General features: G+C 36.7%; 1 protein-coding gene and 1 pseudogene across 1 annotated transcript in view; one reads left to right on the forward strand and one right to left on the reverse strand.

The window, feature by feature from the left end:
* The window catches only part of BMPR2 (bone morphogenetic protein receptor type 2), a 265,898-nt gene that overhangs the window by 71,286 nt on the left and 173,040 nt on the right, over positions 1 to 21,572 (forward strand). The window lies entirely within an intron of this gene.
* On the reverse strand, positions 8,020 to 8,869 carry LOC119544506 (annotated as a pseudogene).

Below are 21,572 nucleotides of genomic sequence, written 5' to 3' on the forward strand. Positions count from 1 at the left end.
GTTGAAATGTCATTTAAGTAGCTATGGAAAGATCTACAGTATATATAAGGCTCCTCCATTATCTACTAACCTCATTTTGAAATGCTCTAGTTTGTAACAGTGCTTACTGCCCTACTGGGTTTGGACCAAATGGGATGAATTTCCTTTCCTTTAGCCTAGAATGCAGTTCTTGAGTTCATTACTATTTTGTTTGGAGTGATAAAAGGAAAATATTTATTATATCATGAAGAACTTTGCCTAGATCGAAGATTAATATCATCTTGAATTTTAGTATTCAAAGTGTTTTCACATGTACTTTTTCATTTGCTAGACATTATATAGATATTTCTTCCTATGGTGGGAATTAAATAGCCACATCTATCATCACTTAATAAGTTATGCTCTGTCATACTTTTAAAATGCAACTATATTTGATACTTGTAATTCTCAATAAAATTTAGGCAGTAATTATCAATAAAATTTAGGGAAGAATTTTTAGTTTTGTACATTTTATTCAGGAGCTAATAAATCTTGAAGGAAAACTAGAGGGTATATAGTCATTAACCATAATATTTTAGTTTGTACAAACTTATTTTCCTTGTTTGTGCCTATGGTGGGCCCAGTGTCTACAGTAATTATTATTTCATTTGTAGTTCTAAGAATATATCATTGAAGCAGGAAGAGGATAAATATTTTTTGAATATATATGCCAAGCATATATAGATGAGCATGTATTATTAGATGAGACATCTATCTTTCTATCTAGTCTAATGTGTTACATATAATATTAAGTATGTATTATTGATTATATTACATATATACTTAGCTATATATATATGCTTTATCTCTCTCACATATCTAATCCTACAAAGTATCCATTTCCTTATGGATGAGGAAAATGAGGATAGGCATAATTAAGTGGTTTGTCCAGTATCATAGACAAAATTCAACATTTGGCTCTGAAGTCTGTATTCGTTTTAGATTACATTACCAGCTTTGACTCGGAGATGTAATTTAGGAGCACATGTAAATATTTCTTGGCATTCAAGTACATTGCAAGGATAGTAAGTTTCCCGTTATGTTTTCCTATTTGAGAATTAAATTACCTTCAAAGTCAACATTATACATTTTTAGTTTTAACAATTTAAATACTTTTTTTTCCCAGTGATTGGTTTAAAATGACATACTAATTAGGGTAACTTTTTCTAAACAGTTTTGTTTGTTCTCTTTTGGATTTTGTATTTCTTAAAGTGCAGTGTAGACTGGGAAATATGAAGCAGCAAGAAGTTTCAATTTCCTTAAGTAAGATTTTACATGCTCAGTGTCTAATAGCTCCTGAAGAAAACAGTATCCTGTTGACTCATTAGCTCTTTTTTTTTTTTTTTGCCAAAAAACAATGTGAGAAATTAGGAAAAATCTTATTAAAAAAAATAAAGGAATGGAATGATATATGTTTGCTCCAAAAGCAATCAGAAGATTTCTGTAACAATACTTATTTATTCCTGCCATTTTTCTCCTAGAGGTAGAATTTAATAATTAATTGCCTGTCAGTGCTTATTGCTAACAATTAGAGGAATTAGGATTTTCTAACAAAAAACAAATAAAAGAGACTAAGAAAAAATAAAAAAGACTGATCTTTGACAACAATCAAAAGGTAACTGATATTTATATTATTAAAATACATTTAATCCAAAGAAATACCAAGCAATTGCAAGAGAATTGCAAGAGTAAAGAGAATCTTTACTAAATAGAATAATATAATTAATGAAAATAGTTTACATAGAGAAACTCAACAAACTTAATTGCTATGTTTTACACATCCAGACTCCTTTTTAACCTTGCTTCCAGTTAAAGTTTCTGAGTTTAAGTTGAAGGATGGGGCCTGCTGGTATTCCTGAATATGTGGATGTAGTGATAAGCATCTTGCCTAGAGTATGCAAACATCTGTAGAAAGGTGAGTAGTCTTTAAGGCAATGTTTAACAATCTTTTTTTTTTTTTTTTTTTTTAAACTTGGAAGGGAAAAAAATGCTTCCAAGCTTCATTTAAAATAAAATAAAAATCGTGTTTTTCTATTAAAACAAGGAAATGGCATATTTGCCTGTATACAGTTACCCATCACTGAAGATATTTTTTCCTCCAGAATTTTAAGTCAATGTAACTAGTACTCTTAACACTCTACAGTATTTGGTAGTGAAGCTGTCTCTTTTTAAGAAGTTGTGAATGATTTAAGGCTAAGAGGTTCTTGGAGGAGAGGAATTTTAGGAATTCGGAGGTGGTGGAGGGGTGAGTGGCACCAGCGTTCAGCAAAGGACAAGAAACTTCTCCATCTCCTCCAAAAAAGACAGCTGCATTAAGAGATTTATAGATGTTGGGAAAGCCAGAGTGAGAACTGCTCATTTTTTTGGGAGGAGTGATTATGGGGCAAGGAGGAGTGCTCAATAAATTGATAGGTCAGTGTACAGAAAATAGCATGTTATGTCATTTTAATATTCATTCAGTATTATTCTTAAGCTTACTTCAGTAAGCAGAAAACACTTGCAGAGAAACATGTAACTAACAGCTGCTGTTTTTCTTACCCTGTAGCTAATTGGAGGTACTCATCACAGAGTTTAAGTTAGCTGTTTGTAGTATCTGATAATCAATGAAGTTTGTGTATAGTTATAAACTAATAAAAATAAAGAGCTAAATATTATCAAGAAAGTAGCTCCAAAGATATGAAGTGTTGATCAAGGTCTCTAAATTCATGCTTTGATATGACCTGTATTCCATAAATAGCATTGACAGGTGAAATATTAAAAGGTATGATGTCTGGTTCTCCCGAATGCCTTTTGTTGCTCAGTTGTAGCCCTCTCTCTCTAGCTAAGCCAACTTGGCAGGTGAAATCACTGCCCTTGCCCCTACATGGGATCTGACACCCAGGGGAGTGAATCTCCCTGGCAATGTGGAATATGACTTCCGGGGAGGAATCTAGACCCAGCATCATGGGATGGAGAACATCTTCTTGACCAAAACGAGGATGTGAAAGGAAATGAAATAAGTTTCAGTGGCTGAGAGATTCCAAAAGGAGCTGAGAGGTCACTCTGGTGGGCACTTTTACGCACAATATAGACAACCCTTTTAGGTTCTAATGAATTGGAATAGCTAGTAGTAAACACCTGAAACTATCAAATTACAACCCAGAACCCATGAATCTTGAAGATGATTGTATAAAAATGTAGCTTGTGAGGGGTGACAATGTGATTGGGAAAGCCATATGAACCACACTCCCCTTTGTCCAGTGTATGGATGAATGAGTAGAAAAACGGGGGCAAAAAAAAAAGGCACCCAGTGTTCTTTTTTACTTTAATTGTTCTTTTTCACTTTAATTTTTATTCTTATTATTTTTGTATGTGTGGTAATGAAAATGTTCAAAAATTAATTTTGGTGATGAACACACAACTATATAATGGTACTGTGAGCAATTGAATGTACGCTTTGTATGACTGCATGGTATGTGAATATATTTCAATTAAAATGAATTTAAAAAAAAAGAAAGAGTAGGAGCTTGTTGAATGAAGACAGGAAAGGGAGTTCTGGGCAGGGGCAATAGAATCAATAAATTTGTGGAAATATCAGAGAAGTCTATGTAATCTGGCATCTGCAGGATAGGTCAGACCAGATTAAAAAAAAAAAAGGTATGATGTCTGGGCTCAAAAACAAGTTTAACATCTCTTTGGAATAGAAGAAAAAAGTTTTGCACTTAACCAAATGTAAGGGCCATTTATACTCCAGAGGCTGACAATGGTAAGCAGGAACTAGGTTCCTTCAGAGTTAGTAGGAACCAAAAGTCCAGAGACACATGAGGAGATTAGAACCAGGCTCCCTGTTGGAAGCCACAGGCACTGTCTCCTGCAAAAGGAGACCTGGAAGAAAAAGAACAGCATCTTGCTTCCTGGGACTAAGGCTTTTTTCATAAGCTATGGGCCTAAGGAATATGAGAACAGAGACATTCAGCCTCATGACCAGGAACTTAGCCAGGTTACTCATTAGCTCCATGACTGGATCTGCATACATTCCCATTATCTTTACAGGGTTGGAGTCCAAAAATATCATCATAGACTGGGAGCCAGGAATAGGTGTCAAGAGGGAGGCACCTAGAAATATGCTGGGGAAGAGGTGGAGAGTGGGGATTGGAGGAGAGAATGAACAAACAAAACACCTGAGCCAGCAAACTAAAATTTTAAAACACCTGAAAAAAAATCTGATATTGAGGGAGGTCATTAGAGGATCAAAGGTGATACTCATAATTTATATGTGAAAAAAAAACACCTCTATTTGAAAAACTTGAACTTTTTGGAAGAAAAAATATGTATCTTTATGACCTTGGACTAGGAAAGAATTTCTTTAAAAAGGAACAACAACCAAAAAAAAAAAAAAAGAAAAATTGATAAATTAAATTTTATACAACAGGAGACACCACAAAGTGAGCAAAGAAGCTACAGATAAAGAGAAGATATTTGCAACTAAGAGTTATCCAAAATATGAAAAACATCTCTTAGGAAAATAATCCAAAGGGGAAATGGGGAAGGATTTGAATAGGCAAGTCACAAAATAGGAAACCTAGATGGTTAATAAACATCTGAAAAGATGCATCGTTAATCAAGGAAATGCCAGAAAGGGGGATAAAAAACAATTTTGGAGGGTCTCAAATTAGCAATTAAATACTATGCTGCAGTAGCACTTACTTCACTTAAACTCTGAGTTACCAGGGTGAACAGGTAGGAGGACATGGAGCAAGAACAAGAAATAAACCTTTTATTAGTGGCTCTGTTTAAAGCCACTGAGATTTTGAGATTGTTATTGTCCATAATCTAGTTTGCCTTGATTGATATGGAGGGTATCTAAATGGCTTGGGGGACAGAGATGAAAAGGAGACTTTCAACTGTGTCCTGTTGTACCTTTAAATTTTCTTGTTATTTGTGTGTATTGCTTATTTTAAAAAACAAAATTGTGCTGGTTACTATATAGAGACTGGACTGTGCGAGGATATGGGGAAACCAGTAAGGAACCTGTCAAAGGTGTTCAGGCAAGAGATGATGATAATCAAGGCTAAGATGTTGCAATGGATAGAGAGGAATATCTAGATTGAGGCTAGAGATATTTTGAAGATAGACATCCATGGATTTGATGACTGATTTGATGTGTTATATATTTCAGCAATGGAATTTTTATGTAAGCATGCGACACTTTTGTAGTACAAAAATAATCAGTAAAAAATAAAAGAAGTAGGTTTCATTATCCTCTGAGAAACAGAACTTTTTTCATTCCTATATTTCTTTGAGGTAGTTTGGTTTCTTCACTTCATTTGCACCTTTGTTTCCATTCTCAGAGCATTTCTCTAATTAAAACTTTTATTATGCCTCCACTGCACCATTATAAGAAACAACATTTTTGTTTTACCTGTCTATTCTTACTTAAGTTATTTCCTACTTTGAGCAGTCAAATCTTGTCCTGGTAAAATTGCAGTGTCATTTTTTACATGTTCAAAGAAGACCTGTCATTCTCTGCTGTCTGCAGACCAAAGTATACAGGACAGAATATAACATTCCATCTTACTACCTTACCTTTTTCTCGTTCTCCAACACTCAATCTTTCATCTCTCTCCCTCTCCCATTCTCTCTCTCACATACACATATGATACACACACACACACACACACACAATTGTCATCTACACATACATACCCACTCTCTATAGTCCATCAGAACTGCAAGATTTATTGTTCCTATTCTTGTGGTTCTGTTCGTATTGTTCTTAAATGCCTTTGTACCTCTTAACACTTGACTTTTTGGGTGTTCCAGCACAAGTTCTCCCTCTCTCCTCATGCCTCTTGCTAATGCCCATAGCATTTTATTTACTTCTCACTTGGCATGATACCTTCAAAAACTATTCTTCTTTTATTTCTTCACTGAGGTAGAGAAGTTGTAGGTTTACAGAACAATCATGCATAGAATATAGGATTCTCATACACCACCCCAACAACCAACACCTTGCATTGGTGTGGAACATTTGTTACAATTGTCCATCTATAATAAAGTTCACTGTGTTATACACAGTGTTTTATCATTTAATTTTTATTCTGGTAACATATTAATCCTGAAGTTTCCCCCTTTAACCACATTCACCTATATAATTCATTGCTGTTAATTACACTCACAATAATGTGCTACCATCACTACCATCCATTTCCAAACCTTTAAAATCAACCTAAATAGAAATACTGTATAAATTAAGCACCAACTCCCCATTCTGTTACCTCAATCAATCGCCTGGTAACCTATATTCTAGATTCTAACTTGGTGAATTTACTTATTCTAATTAGTTCATATCAGTGAGATCATACAATATTTGTCCTTTTGGGTCTGGCGTATTTCACTCAGCATAATGTCCTCAGGGTTTATCCATGTTGTCACAAGCATCAGGACGTCATTCTTTTTTATGGCTGTGTAATATTCTAATGTTCTATTCATGTCCATTATCAGGAAATAGGCCTTTTTCTTGTACAATTGTATTCTGTTTCTTATAGGAATTAAGAGTCAAGTTGTATATTGAGGATACAGTACTATTGGGTTTTGCATTTATTCTTTGAGTTACCCTTACTGATAATCTTTATTTCTTCACACTACTTCAAGCCAGTGTCTCCTGTCTTTTCCTTTCAACCTGCAGACCTCCTTTTAATAATTCTTCTAGGGCAGATATTTTGTTGACGATCTCTCTCGGTTTCTGTTTGTCTATGAATATTTTAAACTCTCCCTCATTTTTTTAATGCAATTTTATTTAGATATAATCACATAACATACAGTCATTCAAAGTAAACAATCAGTTGTTCACAGTATCGTCATATAGTTGTACTTTCATCACCACAGTCAAACTTTGAACATTTTCATTACTCCAAAAAAGAAAATTAAAATTAAAATAAAAAAAGAACATCCAAAACATCCCATTCCCCTTATGCCCCCATTGCTCATTACTTTTTTAAAATACAGTTTAATTTAGATACAGTCACACAGCCTACAGTCATCCACAGTGTACAATCATTTGTAGCACCATCATAGAGTTGTACATTCATCACCAGGATCAATTTTTTGAATCTTTTCTTTACTCCAAAATAAAAACAAAAGCAAAAAAGAATAATCTCCATCCCACCCTATTCTTCATCTAATTTTTGTCCCTGTTTTTCCACTCATTTGATTTTTGTCCCCATTTTTCCACTCATATGTTCATACACTGGATAAAGGGAGTGCAAGCCACAAGTAAACTCTCCCTCATTTTTGAAGGACAGTTTTGCTGGGTAAAGACTTTTTGACCAGCAGCTTCTCTCTTTCAGTACCTTAAATATTTCATACCATTACCTTCTCCCCTGCATGTTTTCTGATGAGAAATTGGAACTTGGTCTTATTGAGGATCCCCTGTATGTGATGAGTCACCTTTCTCTTGCTGCTTACAGAATTCTCTCTTTATCTTTGGCATTTGACATTCTGACTAGTATATGTCTTGGAGCGGGTCTATTAGAATTTATTCTGTTTGGAGTATGTTGTGTTTCTTGGATATGTATGTCTTTCATAAGAGTTGGGAAATTTTTGATCCTTATTTCCTCAGATATTCTTTCTGCTCCTTTTATCTTCTCCTTCTGAGACACCCATGATGTGTATGTTTGTGTGCTTTGTGCTGTCACTCAAGTCCCTGAGACACTGCTCATTTTTTTTTCTATTCTTTTCCCTATCTGTTCTTCTGATTGCATGATTTTAATTGTCCCAACTTCTAGTTTGCTGTTTCTTTTCTTCTGCCTGTTCAAATCTGCTGTTATATGCCTCTAGTATATTTTTAATCTCTTCTACTATGTCTTTTATTCGCATAAATTCTGTTACGTTTCTGTTAATAGTTCAAGTTCTTTATGCTCACACACTGTTCTTCTTTTTTTTTTTTTTTTAAATAGGAACTGTTGTTTATTTTCTGCAACCTTATTTCCACTTTCATTTATGAGCCTGCGAAAGAACAGCTTATGACCATTTGGTGGTTGTTTCTATCCACTAAGTTGCTGAGCAGTGGGAGCTGCAGACCAGTCTTCAGTTGCAGTCTGAGTACTCCAGTCTTCAGTAGGGAGCTGCTGAATAGGTACAGAGGGGACCTGCATGCCTGTAGACCAGTCTGCAACCTCGGGTTGAGTAGCAGTAAACTGAGGAACTGGAGCAGTTCATTTGCCCTGAAATTCCTCTTTGGTCACATCCTTTTCAATCTCTTCAGGATCTTGTAAAAGTATAGATCAGGCATGACCTCCCATGGGTGCTCACGGGAGATGGTGCCATGCATGCACAGAACTTCCCAGGCCAGCATCTGTCACATCAGATCCGCCGAGTAAGCCCCCTTGTTGTTGAATGAGATGGCAATGTCCAGATAGTGCAGAGGATAATCTGTGTTACACAGGGCAGTGTAGGCAGGTTAACACAGGATGCCTTTGTGAGAAGCTGGTGGTCAGCCCTGGGATCAGTCACCACCAGAAAATGTAGCTCCTGGAAGGCTGCCTGAATCTGGTTCATGAAAGTTTCAGGAGTGAAGCACCCAGCAATAGGAGTAGCTCCAGTGGCAGCAGCAAACTTGAGCACAGCCCGCTGACTGGTATTCCTGGAGGATATGACACTGATATCAGTGGGGTTTTCAGTGGCAACAATGGCGCAAGCTACTAGCAGAAGCTTCTCCCAGGTCCTCTTCAGATTTATGATGTAGACGCCATCACTATTCCTTTTGTAGATGTTCCATTTGGGAGTCAAGGTTGGTGCCGCCTAAGTGGGTTTCCACTGCAAAGAATTTGAGGGCATCCTTCTTCATCTGCAGGACATCAAGCGTTCTGGATATTGTTTAAGTTTCCCTTTAAGGTCCAAGGCCATATGGACTCTTCTCTGGGTAGTGCAGAAAGCACACACTGTATTCTTAATATCCTTTATTTCTTTATGCATATTTTCCATCATTGTCTTTAATTGATATAGAAGATTTGTTTGAACTTTTAAAATTAGTTCCAAATTGTGTATTTCCCCTGAAATTTTCATTGTTCCCTTGACTGAGCCATATCTTCCTGTTTCTTAGTATGGCTTGTAATTTTTTTCCTGATGTTTAGGCATCTGATTACGAATTAACTCTGAAGATCAGTTTTTCCCTCTTGTCTAGGGTTTTATCAAATAAGGCTCTTATTTGATGCTTGGTCCGACTTATTCTAGACCTTTAGAGTAGCCTGTGTTTGATCAGATTTTCTCAGCTTTTCTTCATTTGATTCTTGCCCTTGATATGTGGTACAGTTTTTAAGATTGCACTTTTTGTATAATTTTTTCACCTCCAGGAGAAAGCTTCCATTTTTCTGTTCTTTCTCCAGGAATCTTGATCTATTGTGTTTGTTTTTGTACAGAATTTTCACCCCAGCTCCTATGATTTGTTTAAATTCTTTCCCTCACTCAGTGCCCTGTTTTCCTTATACTTTTCAGTTCTGGGACCCTCCCGTCTTAACAGCAGTTCAGTTTAACTCCTTCCTCCTTTTTTTTCCCCTCTCCTTCTCTGCGAGGCTTTTCTGCCTCTGCTTTCTTTCCTGTTAGGGTATCCTGCCCTGGGAGAGCTAGATGGGGTCATTCCTGAAAGGTGGGTCACTACAGAAAAGTCTGTTTTGCATTTATGTGGTCTAGCCATCAGAAACAGGATTGAGTGAGGACACAACACTTCTTCCCAGCATTTCTGTTGTAGTCTCCTCCCCACTCCCCACCCTCACCAGGTGTGGCCTCCTTAGCCACTTGTATTCTGCTCTAGGTCTTTGTGGACTTGAGTTCCTGCGCCTGGGGAGGCACTCACATGGCTGTGAGTGCCTCTATAGTTCCTGTCCCTGGTGGGAGGTGGAGGGATCCAGGCCGCTGCCTCTGAGCAACTCCCAGGCTGCACAGGTCTAAGTGAGGGGGAGAGAAGAGGGCCAGGAATCCAGGATGGAAGTTTCCTACCTAATATTTTTCTTTTTCTTCAATTCAGCATTTGTGGAGTTCTTCTCCAGTATCTACTGTCCTCCAGAGTTTTAAGCAAGTGGGATTTGTGCTTTTGTTTGCTGAATCTCTGCAGAAGTTTTTTTTATGGTGGATGTCTTGCATCACACGTTGATGACGTCCTCTAGTGTATTTTTAATGTGCGCTGCTTCCATCCTTTCTCCAGTGCTGCCACTTCTGCCACAATGCGGCTGCTCACATACCTTCTTGATCAACACGACACCAGTTGCAAAAAAGATGACTGCGTCCTGCAACCATTTCTTATTGGAAGACATGAGACCAAAGAGGACACCACCATTTTAGAGGATCACTGAGTTATTGACAACACCATTCAGCCTATTGCTCAGGCCACAGAGGGGTGATCTTTGGCTCTGCTTGCTTTCTTAACTCCTGCGCCTGTTTTCACCAGAGCAAACAACTAGATACCAAGATAATCCTATAATTTCTAAGAGAAGGGAACTAACATTATCTAGAAACAATTATAGATTATGTAGCATACAGAAATTATCTTCTTTAACCCCCACAATAACCCTTGAGGGATTTTTCTTATTCCCATTATGCAGGTAAGGGAATTAAAGTTCAAAGAGGCTAAGTAACTTGTGCAAAGTCACGTTAATTTTTTTATGTAACTTCAAGGCCTGTGCAAGTCTCATTTGGCCCCATAAATATCTCTTTTTCATTCCCTTCTTCCTTCTCTGTTCCTGCCTTTATCATTTCTCTCCCTGGATTATTAGAGTAGCTTTCTAACTGGTACAATGACTCCCTTCTCGTCCTCTCTCCATCGTTTTTTCATACTCTGCCAGAGTATTTTTCTAAAATACAAATCTGTTCATTTTATTCCTGCTCTTAAAATTCTTCAGTGGTTCCTTGTGGCCTACAAAATGAAGTTCAAACTCCTTATCATGGTACATCCATCATCTGGTTCTTGCTTACATTTTCAGCATGATTTCCTACTATTCCCTCTTCACCATTCTGCATTCCAGCAACACTGAACTATTTATGGTTACTGGAACTTAACACATTCTCTCCAAGCTTTGGCTTATGATATTCCCACTGCTTGGAATTTCTTTCTCTCCTGGCCTGCCTTATGATTTTTTACTTATTTATCACGATTCACTCAAGGTCCATCTCTGTGATGTGGACATTTCTTAACATTCTTTGGTATTCCTTAGAGAGACAGAACAGTGTTAGGCTTGACAAAATTCTCTTTTCTTGTTTCCAGTAGAGTATTTACCTACTTTGTTTCTCTCAGTTATTAGTCAGTGGAGTCCTTGAGGGCAGAGATTTTTTTTCTTGAACTCATGATGACTATGTGTTTTTTTTTTTTTTTTTATGCTAGAAATAAAAAGTTGTTTATTATTTGCTTACAAATGATTCATTTTTTTAATCTTCATTTTATTGAGATATATTCACATACCACGCAGTCATACAAAACAAATCGTACTTTCGATTGTTCACAGTACCATTACATAGTTGTACATTCATCACCTAAATCAATCCCTGACACCATCATTAGCAACCACACAAAAATAACAAGAATAATAATTAGAGTGAAAAAGAGCAATTGAAGTAAAAAAGAACACTGGGTACCTTTGTCTGTTTGTTTCCTTCCCCTATTTTTCTACTCATCCATCCATAAACTAGACAAAGTGGAGGGTGGTCCTTATGGCTTTCCCAATCCCCTTGTCACCCCTCATAAGCTACATTTTTATACAACTGTCTTCGAGATTCATGGGTTCTGGATTGTAGTTTGATAGTTTCAGGTATCCACCACCAGCTACCCCAATTCTTTAGAACCTAAAAAGGGTTGTCTAAAGTGTGCGTAAGAGTGCCCACCAGAGTGACCTCTCGGCTCCTTTTGGAATCTCTCTGCTACTGAAGCTTATTTCATTTCCTTTCACATCCCTCTTTTGGGATGACTATGTTTTTAACTCTAGTGCCTAGGATAGTGCCTGGTACAGTATGTATGCAGCATTTGTTGAAAGAATTAAGTTCTTTTTGTTTTATGATTCAGGTATACATGATTGTTTTTCCTATTAAATCATGCATTACTTGGACTTTGAATAAATGAGTTTTCAAGAACTTTTGATTGAGCTAAGTTAATTGTATTATAAAATAGATGATGTGTATTTAACCAGATAGGTACCTAAGTAGGGCTGCCGGTCTACTAATTTTTTTTTAAATTCAGTTTTAATGAGATATATTCACATAATTTACAGTTATCCACAGTGTACTGTTTTTCACAGTACCATCATATAATTGTGCATTTATCACCAAAATCAATTTTTGAACATTTTCATTTCTCCAAAAAAAAAAAGGAATGAAAATGTAAGTAAAGAAGAATACCTAGAACATCCCACCCCCTCCATTATTCATTTAATTTTTGTTCCCATACACTAGATAAAGGGAGTGTCAGTCACAAGGTTTTCACAATCACACAGTCACACTGTGTAAGCTACATGTTATACAATCGTCTTCACAACTCAAGGCTACTGGATTGCAGTTCAACAGCTTTAGGTATTTCCTTCTAGTTATTCCAATACACTAAAAATTAAAAAGGGATATCTATATAACACATAAGAATAACCTCCAAAATGACCTCTTGGCTCCATTTGGAATCTCTCAGCCACTGAAACTTTGTTTAGTTTCATTTCTCTACCCCCTTTTGGTCAAGAAGCCTTTCTTGATCCCACAATGCCGGGTCCAGGCTCATACCGGGGAGTCATCGGACTACTAATTTTAACTGACTTTACTGATGAACAAATTTGACCCATTCTTTTTTACCCAGTTTGCCAAATTGATAAGTTCTTTGATAATATATACTTGTATTCAAAACATTTTATAAAATTGATGAATAAGTAGACAAGATTAATCCATATTTTAAGAACTCGAAATGATTCTGAAAAATTTCAGGAAGAATTGTTATTTTCATGATCAGAGAAGAGAAGACTGAGGTACATTTCCCCAGCTATTAAACAAACTTCAATATACTAAAATATGGTATTTTGTTAAGACTTTGGGAAAGAAAATTTAGGTAGCAGTTCAGTGTTTTGGTGTCCATCATTTCTCTTTTGCTGGGGAATATGACACATTTTTCATTGGCTTATTGTGTCTGCTGTGTACAAAGTAGTGTGTTTCAGCATGATATAAAGATAAATACAGTAGACTACTAGAATTATTTTCTCTGGAAGAGACTGAAAGAACGCAATTTCTTTCAGGGTATTCTGAGGAAGTCGATGAGTTGTCATACAAACATAGATATGAATTTTGTTTATATCACTTTTTTGGTGACCTTGACCAATTGACTTGAACTTCTCTGAGTCTCAGTTTCCTAATTTGTAAAATGATACATCCATATTATAGGTTGATTTATTTAAATGAGTTTTTGAAATTGAAAATGTAAAACATACATTTAAAACATTCTGAGTACAAAAGGATATACAATTAAAAAAATCTGTTTTCTATCCTAGCTAATTCTTTGTGTTCATGTTTCAAGTTGTGGTGGTTTGGAGCTGTATGTACCCCAGAAAAACATGTTCTTAAATTTAATCCATTTCTGTGGGTGTGAACCCATTGTAACTACAAACTTTTTGATGAGGTTATTTCAGTTAAGCTGTGGCCCACCTCAAGCAGGATGGATCTTAATCCTATTTCTAAAGTCCTTTACAAGTGGAATGAAATTCAGACAGTGAGAAAGCCACAGGAAGTAAGCAGCTGAAACTCTGGAACCCAGAAGAAAACTTAGCCAGGAAAGGCTACCATGTTCATTGCCATGTGACAGAGGAGCCATGCAGCCAGGAATGATGACAGACAGCTCCAGAACACCAATCTTTGGGAAGAAAGTATTGCCTTGATGATGCCTTGATTTGGAATTTCTCTTAGCCTCAAAACTATTAGTAAATAAATTCCCATTGTTTAAGCAATCCCTTTGCATGGTATTTGCTTGAGCAGCCAAGAGGACTAAAACACAAAGCAACCATTATTATCAGTTTCTTATATCCTTCCAGAAGTATTCTTTTATATATAAGTGTAGTAATATAACATATTCATATAGAGATATGTATCATTCCAGGGTTTTTGTCATTAAAACATATAAATTATATAAAATAACTAGCACAATACAATACAATACAGTAGCTTTAAATGGCAGATGTTCATTCCCCTCTCCTTTCTTTCATGAAGAGATGGCTTCTTCAGGGCTTACATGGTCAGAAAATTCCTCTAAGATTTGTATTCATTTTAAAGCTTAAAATATTGTTAAATTTCAGTCTTTAGTCATTAGGGAAATGCAAATCAAAACCACAGTGAGTTACCACATCACACCCACAAGGATGACTATTATAAAAAAAATGGCAAATAGCAGTTGTTGGCAAGCATGCAGAGAAATAGGAACCCTCATGCATTGTGGGTGGGAATGCAAAATGGTATAGCCAGTTGGAAAGTAATTTGGTTCCTTCTCAAAAAGTTAAACATAGAATTACCATATGACCCAGCAGCAATTCTCCTAGGTATACACACATAACAATTGAAAACAAGGATTCAAACAGAACTTGTATGTCAATGTTCATAGCAGCATTATCCACAAGAGTGAAAAGGTGGAAACCTCCCACGTGTCCACTGTCAGATGAATGGGTAAACAAAATGTGATACATATATATATAGATAAATATATAGATATATGTGTGTGTGTGTGTGTGTGTATGGTAGACTATTATTCAAAAATGTGATACATATATATATAGATAAATATATAGATATATATGTGTGTGTGTGTGTGTGTGTGTGTGTGTGTGTGTGTGTGTGTGTGTGTATATATGGTAGACTATTATTCAGCCATAAACAGAAATGAGTGCTGACACATGCTATAACATGGATGAGCCTTAAAAACATTATGCTAACTGAAATAACCCAGACACAGATGGACATATATTTTATGATTCCTTGTATGTGAAATGTCTAAAATGGGCAAATTCATAGAGACAAAAGTAGATTGAAGTTGCCAGGGGCTAGTGGGAGGTTGAAATGGCTACTTATTGCTTTGTGATTACAGAGTTGCTCTTTGAGGTTATGAAAAAGTTTGGAAATAGTGGTTATGGTTGTACAACCTTGTGAACATAATTAATACCACTGAATTGTACATTAAAATGATTAATATGGCAAATTTTATGTTATATATGTTACTAAATAAAATTTTTTGTAAAAGACCTCTCTATATAACATGTTCAGATTGTAAAAGAAAACAAAACAAAACAAAAAGCTTCCATGAAACATATAGGTTTAACGTACTAATTATTTGGTTTTCTCCAATATACATTAAAATAAATATGTAACTATTAAAATTAAATATATATTTAATTTCCAGAACACAAATGTTGCCATGTTCACATATAAACAGAAAATTAAAAAATTTCTAAAGCCAGGTAATAATTTATTTCTTCCTGGTCATTTGAGGTTATTCTGAATCATTTTATATATATATATATTTATTGAGACTGTGCACATACCACACAATTATCCAAAGATCCAAAGTGTACAATCAGTTTCCCATGGTACCATCATACAGCTGTGCATCCATCAACACAATTTTTTTTTTCAATTTTTAGAACATTGTCATTACTCCAGAAAAGAAATAAAGACAAAAAAAAATGAAGCTCAGATTCTCCCATACCCATAACCATGCCCCCCTCCATTATTAATTCATAGTTTTGGTGTAGTACATTTGCTACTGATGATGAAAGAATGTTAAAATATTGCTAACTGTAGTATATAGTTTGCAATAGGTATATATTTTCCCCTGTATGCCTCTCTATTATTAACTTCTAGTTATAGTGTCATACATTTGTTCTAGTTCGTGAGAGAGATTTCTAATATTTGTATAGTTCATTATGGACATTATCCACCACAAGATTCACTGTTTTATACATTCCCACCTTTTAACCTCCAGCTTTCCTTCTGGTGAAATGCGTGATTCTGAGCTTACCCTTTCCACCACCTTCATACACCTTTCAGCACTGTTAGTTATTCTCACAACATACTACCATCACCCCTGTCCATTTCCAAACATTTAAGTTCACCCTAGTTGAACATTCTGCTCATAATAAGCAACTGCTCCTCATTCTTCAGCTTCAGTCTATATCCCGGTAACTTATATTTTATGTCTATAAGTTTACATATTATAATTAGTTGATATCTGTGAGACCCTGCAATATTTGCCTTTATGTGTCTGTCTTACTTCAGTCAATATACTACCCTCAAGGTTTCTTCATCAACCCATTTCTTTTAAGAAGGTTTTGTTCACACACCATATATTCTGTCCTAAGTAAACAACTGTTGGTTCCCTGTATAGTCACATATTTATACATTCAGCACCATTGCCACTATCTATGTAAGGGCTTCTTCATTTCTTCCACCAGGATGGAGGAAGAGTCAAAGAAGGCAGAGAGGAAAAGAAAAAGAAAAGAGAGAGAAGAAACAAACAAACAAAAAACACAAAACTTGATAGCTAGAAAGTGACAAAAGGAAAGATAGCATTAACCTAAAGTAGAACAAAGAGTCAGACAACATCACCAATGCCAGGAGTCCCATACCCTTCCCCTATCCCCCCCCACCATATGCATTTAGCTTTGGTATATTGCCTTTATTATATTAAAGGAAGCATATTACAATGTTTCTGTTAATTGTAGTCTCTAGTTTGCATTGATTATATTTTCCCCCCAGTCCTACCCTAATTTTAACACCTTGCAATGTTGACATTCATTTGTTCTACCTCATGTAAAAACATGTTTGTATCTTTTATGACAATCATTGAGCTCCCTAGGTTTCCCTGAGTTACACAGTCCCATTCTTTATCGTTCATCTTTTGTTCTGGTGTCCCACATTGTCCCAGCCTTCCTTTTTTCAACCATATTCACAGTTATGTTTGTTCAGTATACTTACATTGCTGTGCTACTAACTCCCAAAATTGTTTTCCAAACCTCTCACTCCTATCTTTTCCTTTCTATCTGCAGTGCTTCCTTTAGTGTTTCCTGTAGAGCAGGTATCTTGCTCACAAAATCTGTCATTGTGTGTTTGTCAGAGAATATTTTAAGCTCTCCCTCATATTTGAGGGATAGTTTTGCTGGATATAGGATTCTTGGTTGGTGGTTTTTCTCTTTCAGTAACTTAAATATATCACCCCACTTCCTTCTCTCCTCCATGGTTTCTACTGAGAAATCCTCACAGTCTTATCAAGCTTCCTTTGTATGTGGTGGATTGCTTTTCTCTTGCTGCTTTTAGGATTCTCTCTTTATCCTTGACATTTGATAATCTGATTATTAAGTGTCTTGGTGTAGGCCTATTCAGATCTGTTCTTTTTGGGGTATGCTGTGTTTCTTGGATCTGTGATTTTGTCTTTCATGAGAGATGGGAAATTTTCATTGATTATTTCCTCTATTGTTGCTTCTGCCCCTTTTCCCTTCTCTTCTCCTTCTGGGACACCAATGACATGTACATTCTTGCTTTTCATTTTGTCTGTAAGTTCCCCGAGATATTGCTTGTATTTTTCGATTCTCTTCTCTATCTGTTCTTTTGTGTGTAGGCTTTCAGGTGCCTTGTTCTCCAGTTCCTGAGTGTTTTCTTCTGCCTCTTGAGATCTGCTGTTGTATGTTTCCACTATGTCTTTCATCTCTTGTGTTGTGCCTTTCATTTCCATAGGTTTTTCCAGTTGGTTTTTCAAACTTCCGATTTCTACCATATATGCATGCCCAGTGTTTTCATTATACAGTTCAGCTCTTTCGCTGTGCCTTCCCTAAACTTTTGAATTGACTTATTATTAGTTTCAATTCCTGTATATCAGTTGAAGTGTAAGTTTGTTCCTTTGCCTGGGCCATAACTTCAGTTTTCTTAGTGTAGGTTGTAGTTGTCTGTTGTCTAGGCATGGTTTTCTTGGTTACCCCAATCAGGTTTTCCCAGACCAGAATGGGCTAAGGTCCCAGAAGGAAGAAATATTCAGTAGCTGGTGTCCCTGAGGGTGTATCTTAGAAAATTGGTATACCCTGTGATGCTTCAGGTCACTGTGCTTTTCTGCCCAGCAGGTGGTGCCTGTCAGCCTGTAATTCCAGACTGGTATAAGGAGGTGTGGCCCATAGCTGTTTTCCCCCAGGGTCTTGGGTCTGGTTCTGAATGAAAGGCAGGTAGTAGAGCTGGGCCCCACCGCTTTCCTCTTAGAGAAGATAGACCCCCTAGGGAGAGGTCATTAGTATTTCAGTGGTCTCTCTCTGCCTGTGCTATCTCCACCCTTGTCTGGGTCAGAGCACTGGGAACTGAAAATGGTTGAGGCTTTCTCCACTGATCCGAAACAGGGACAGAAAGTCCCCTTCAGGGCTAGCCTGTAGCGACCCTCCAGTTCTCCAAAGTCAGTCGCCACCCAAAGCCTCTGTCTGCTTGTTGGGGATTCATAGCTCATAGTGAACAGTTCACCCTTGCTTATTAAAACCCCGGTTGTAACTCAGCTAAGCTATATTTGCTTGCTGGGAGAGAGCTTCTCTCTAGTACCACAAGGCTTTGCAGCTTGGGCTGTGGGGGGAGAGGGTCTCCCAGCTTGGATCTGCAGTTTTTACTTACAGATTTTATGCTGTGATCTCGGGCATTCCTCCCAATTCAGGTTGGTGTATGATGAGTGGATGGTCACATCTGTCTCCCTGCAGTTATTCTGGCTTATTTACTAGTTGTTCCTGGTTTTTTATTAGTTGTTCCACTCCTCTGTATGCCACCATCTTAGATCCTCCTCTGTTTCAGTTTGTTAGCACAGTGGTACTTAACAGGGCTAGGGATTGGGTGGATTTTGTCCATGGGGGACATTTAGCAATATCTGGAGACATTTTTGATTGCAGTAATAAGGGAATGCTATTGGCACCTACTGGATAGAAGCCAGGGATGCTGCTAAACATTCTACAATGCACAGAACAGCATCCACAACAAAGAATTAACTGGCCCCAAATCCTAAAGATGCTGATGTTGAAAAACCCTGTATTAGCATAAAACAATATTTATTGCTCTAAGTCATGGCCTCTCTCGTTCTTTCCTAAATTATAGTCTGTGTTGACTCTTCATTTTATTATCTTATAATTTAAAATCTAATGTGATCCTAGATTAGATGTTATGTAATGTTCAACAAGATGTGTACATATATTCTTTTTCTCAGATTCTAATTTTTAAATATTTAAGTATTTTATCATGTAGTCTTGGCATTTGTTTTGTAAATTTTCACCTTAGTTAAAAACATACTAAAGGCAGCAGCAGATCTGCTTTTCTTAAACTAAAATGAAAAAGTGATTCTCAAGTGTTTAATCCAGCTTGCTGCTTTGAGGTTTGACTGGGTCCTATTCTGTGACCCTCTGAGGCTGAAAATTGTATACCATCTCCAGCTGTGGTGGTAGCAGCTGTCTCAGATATTCAAGAGTGTTGCTAACTCAGGTCTGGAGGCAAGCAAGGCCAATGTCTAAATGTCATCTTTCTGGACTTCCAGGCTATTTAGGGCTATTAATGTAATTTTTCCTTGGATATTGGCAATTAGATAGTGAAGGTGGGTGCTGGAGGAAGTGAAATCATGAGGAGTGTGGGATATGTACATCCTTGGGTTGAATTTCAAGGAGAAAATGACTTACAGGAATATGAGAGATTGGATAGAGGAAGAGGCTAGTGATACCATATTGTAATATTTGACTTAAGTTTTGCTTTTAGAAACATACACTGCTAAAACTACAAAGTCACACATCAAGTAAGTGTGGAGCTGAGACTTAAATCCATACATTCTGACTCCAAAGTCCATGCTCTAACTTTCACTGTATTGCCTCTCAGGTGTACTTCTCCTGCCCCTGCCACTTACAAGAGGAGGAACAATTTGGAGTATGGAGTGGGACCTAAAATGATGAATTCGTTTTGGGAAATGCTGTGTATCACACGGTTGTGATTATTCCAAGTTAAAATGTCTAGAAGGTTATTTGATGTACTCGTCTGAAGCTCAGAGAAGAGATCTAGGTTTGAGCTTTGCAAGTCATTAGTGAATAGTTGGTGTTTGAAGCCAGTGAGTTGTTCTAGGGATGGAAGGTAGAGTGAATAAAAAGAGTTCAGAATAGACCTCTGTGGAGTAGCAATATTTAAGAAGTCTACGAGGGTATTAAGGAGTATACAGAGAGATAGAAATAGAAAATAGAAAATCAGGATTAAAATATAAGGTTAGAAGTAAAGAAGGTATGTGTGCTGGTTTAGGTGTTTTATGTCCTCCAAAATGCCATGTTCTTTGAAGCAATCTTGTGGGGGCAGACGTATTATTGTTGATTAGGTTGGAACCTTTTGATTGAGTGTTTCCATGGAGATGTGACCCACCCCACTATCAGTGACACCGTTGATTAGGGTGTGACTTCTTGATTGAATGTTTCCATGGAAATGTGGCCCTGTGCATTCAGCGTGGGTCTTTGATTTAATCACTGGAGTCCTATAGAAGAGCTCAGACAGAAGGAGCTTGCTGCTACAGCCAAGAGAGACATTTTGGAGATGTCCATTGAAAGCAGACTTTGCTGACACTTTGCCCCAGAGAAGGTAAGAGAGGACAAAACACCCCAAGAACAACATTTTGAAGAATGCACAGGAGCTGAGAGAGGAGCTGGAACACAACCCGGGATCAGCAGTCACTGGCCACGTGCCTTCCCAGCTAAGAGGTTTTCCTGATGCCATTGGCCTTCCTTCGTGAAGATTTACTTGTGTTGATGCCTTAATTTGGATATTTTCATGGCCTTCAGATAGTAAATTTGTAACCAAATAAACCCCCTTTGTAAAAGCCAATCCATTTCTAGTGTTTTGCATAATGGCAGCATTAGCAAACCGCAACAGTATGTTTGTTTATTAATGCCAGATGTCTTAGGGGCAATTAATGTATGTTAGGACTAAGAAGAGTTTATTCAATTGGACTAAAAAGTCACTGTTTTAAGTTTTGTTGCAGTACAGTTTGTTTACATTTATAGATGTATAGAAAAATTTCTGCTTGGAAATAGATTATTCACTCTTAAAGTATTCTTTAATTCAGGAAACTTTTTGAAAAAAGAATAATCTTTCCTTTTTCATTCCAATTACTTTCTTTTAAAGGTCATGGATGTGCTTAGGGTTAAAGATAGAAATCACTGCATAGAGCAGTATACAACCATATTTGGCAAATCTGGTAGGGAAATGTATGTATGAATATCTAATTACATACAGAAATAAATTTGTGGGTGACTTTTGTAGATAAATGGTCATCCACATCAGTATTTTTAATGATGATGAAGAGATTGAACAGGATTGAAGACAATTCTAACTTATTAGAAAATCTAGAATCTTTTGAACAAAGTTGCCTGAAAGTCTTGCTGAAATACAGTAACATCTCTGGGCTCGTCTGAAATCTTGACAAGAGAGAGCCTGTTCTTTTCAGTAATTGGCATTTTCAAGTAAGACAAATTGCCTGTCAACTGATGGATACAGTAGTGGTCTGGATCATGAACAATACTATTGTATTTTAGATCAATCTC

This window comes from Choloepus didactylus, chromosome 9, assembly GCF_015220235.1.
Source record: "Choloepus didactylus isolate mChoDid1 chromosome 9, mChoDid1.pri, whole genome shotgun sequence".
Lineage (NCBI taxonomy): Eukaryota > Metazoa > Chordata > Mammalia > Pilosa > Megalonychidae > Choloepus > Choloepus didactylus.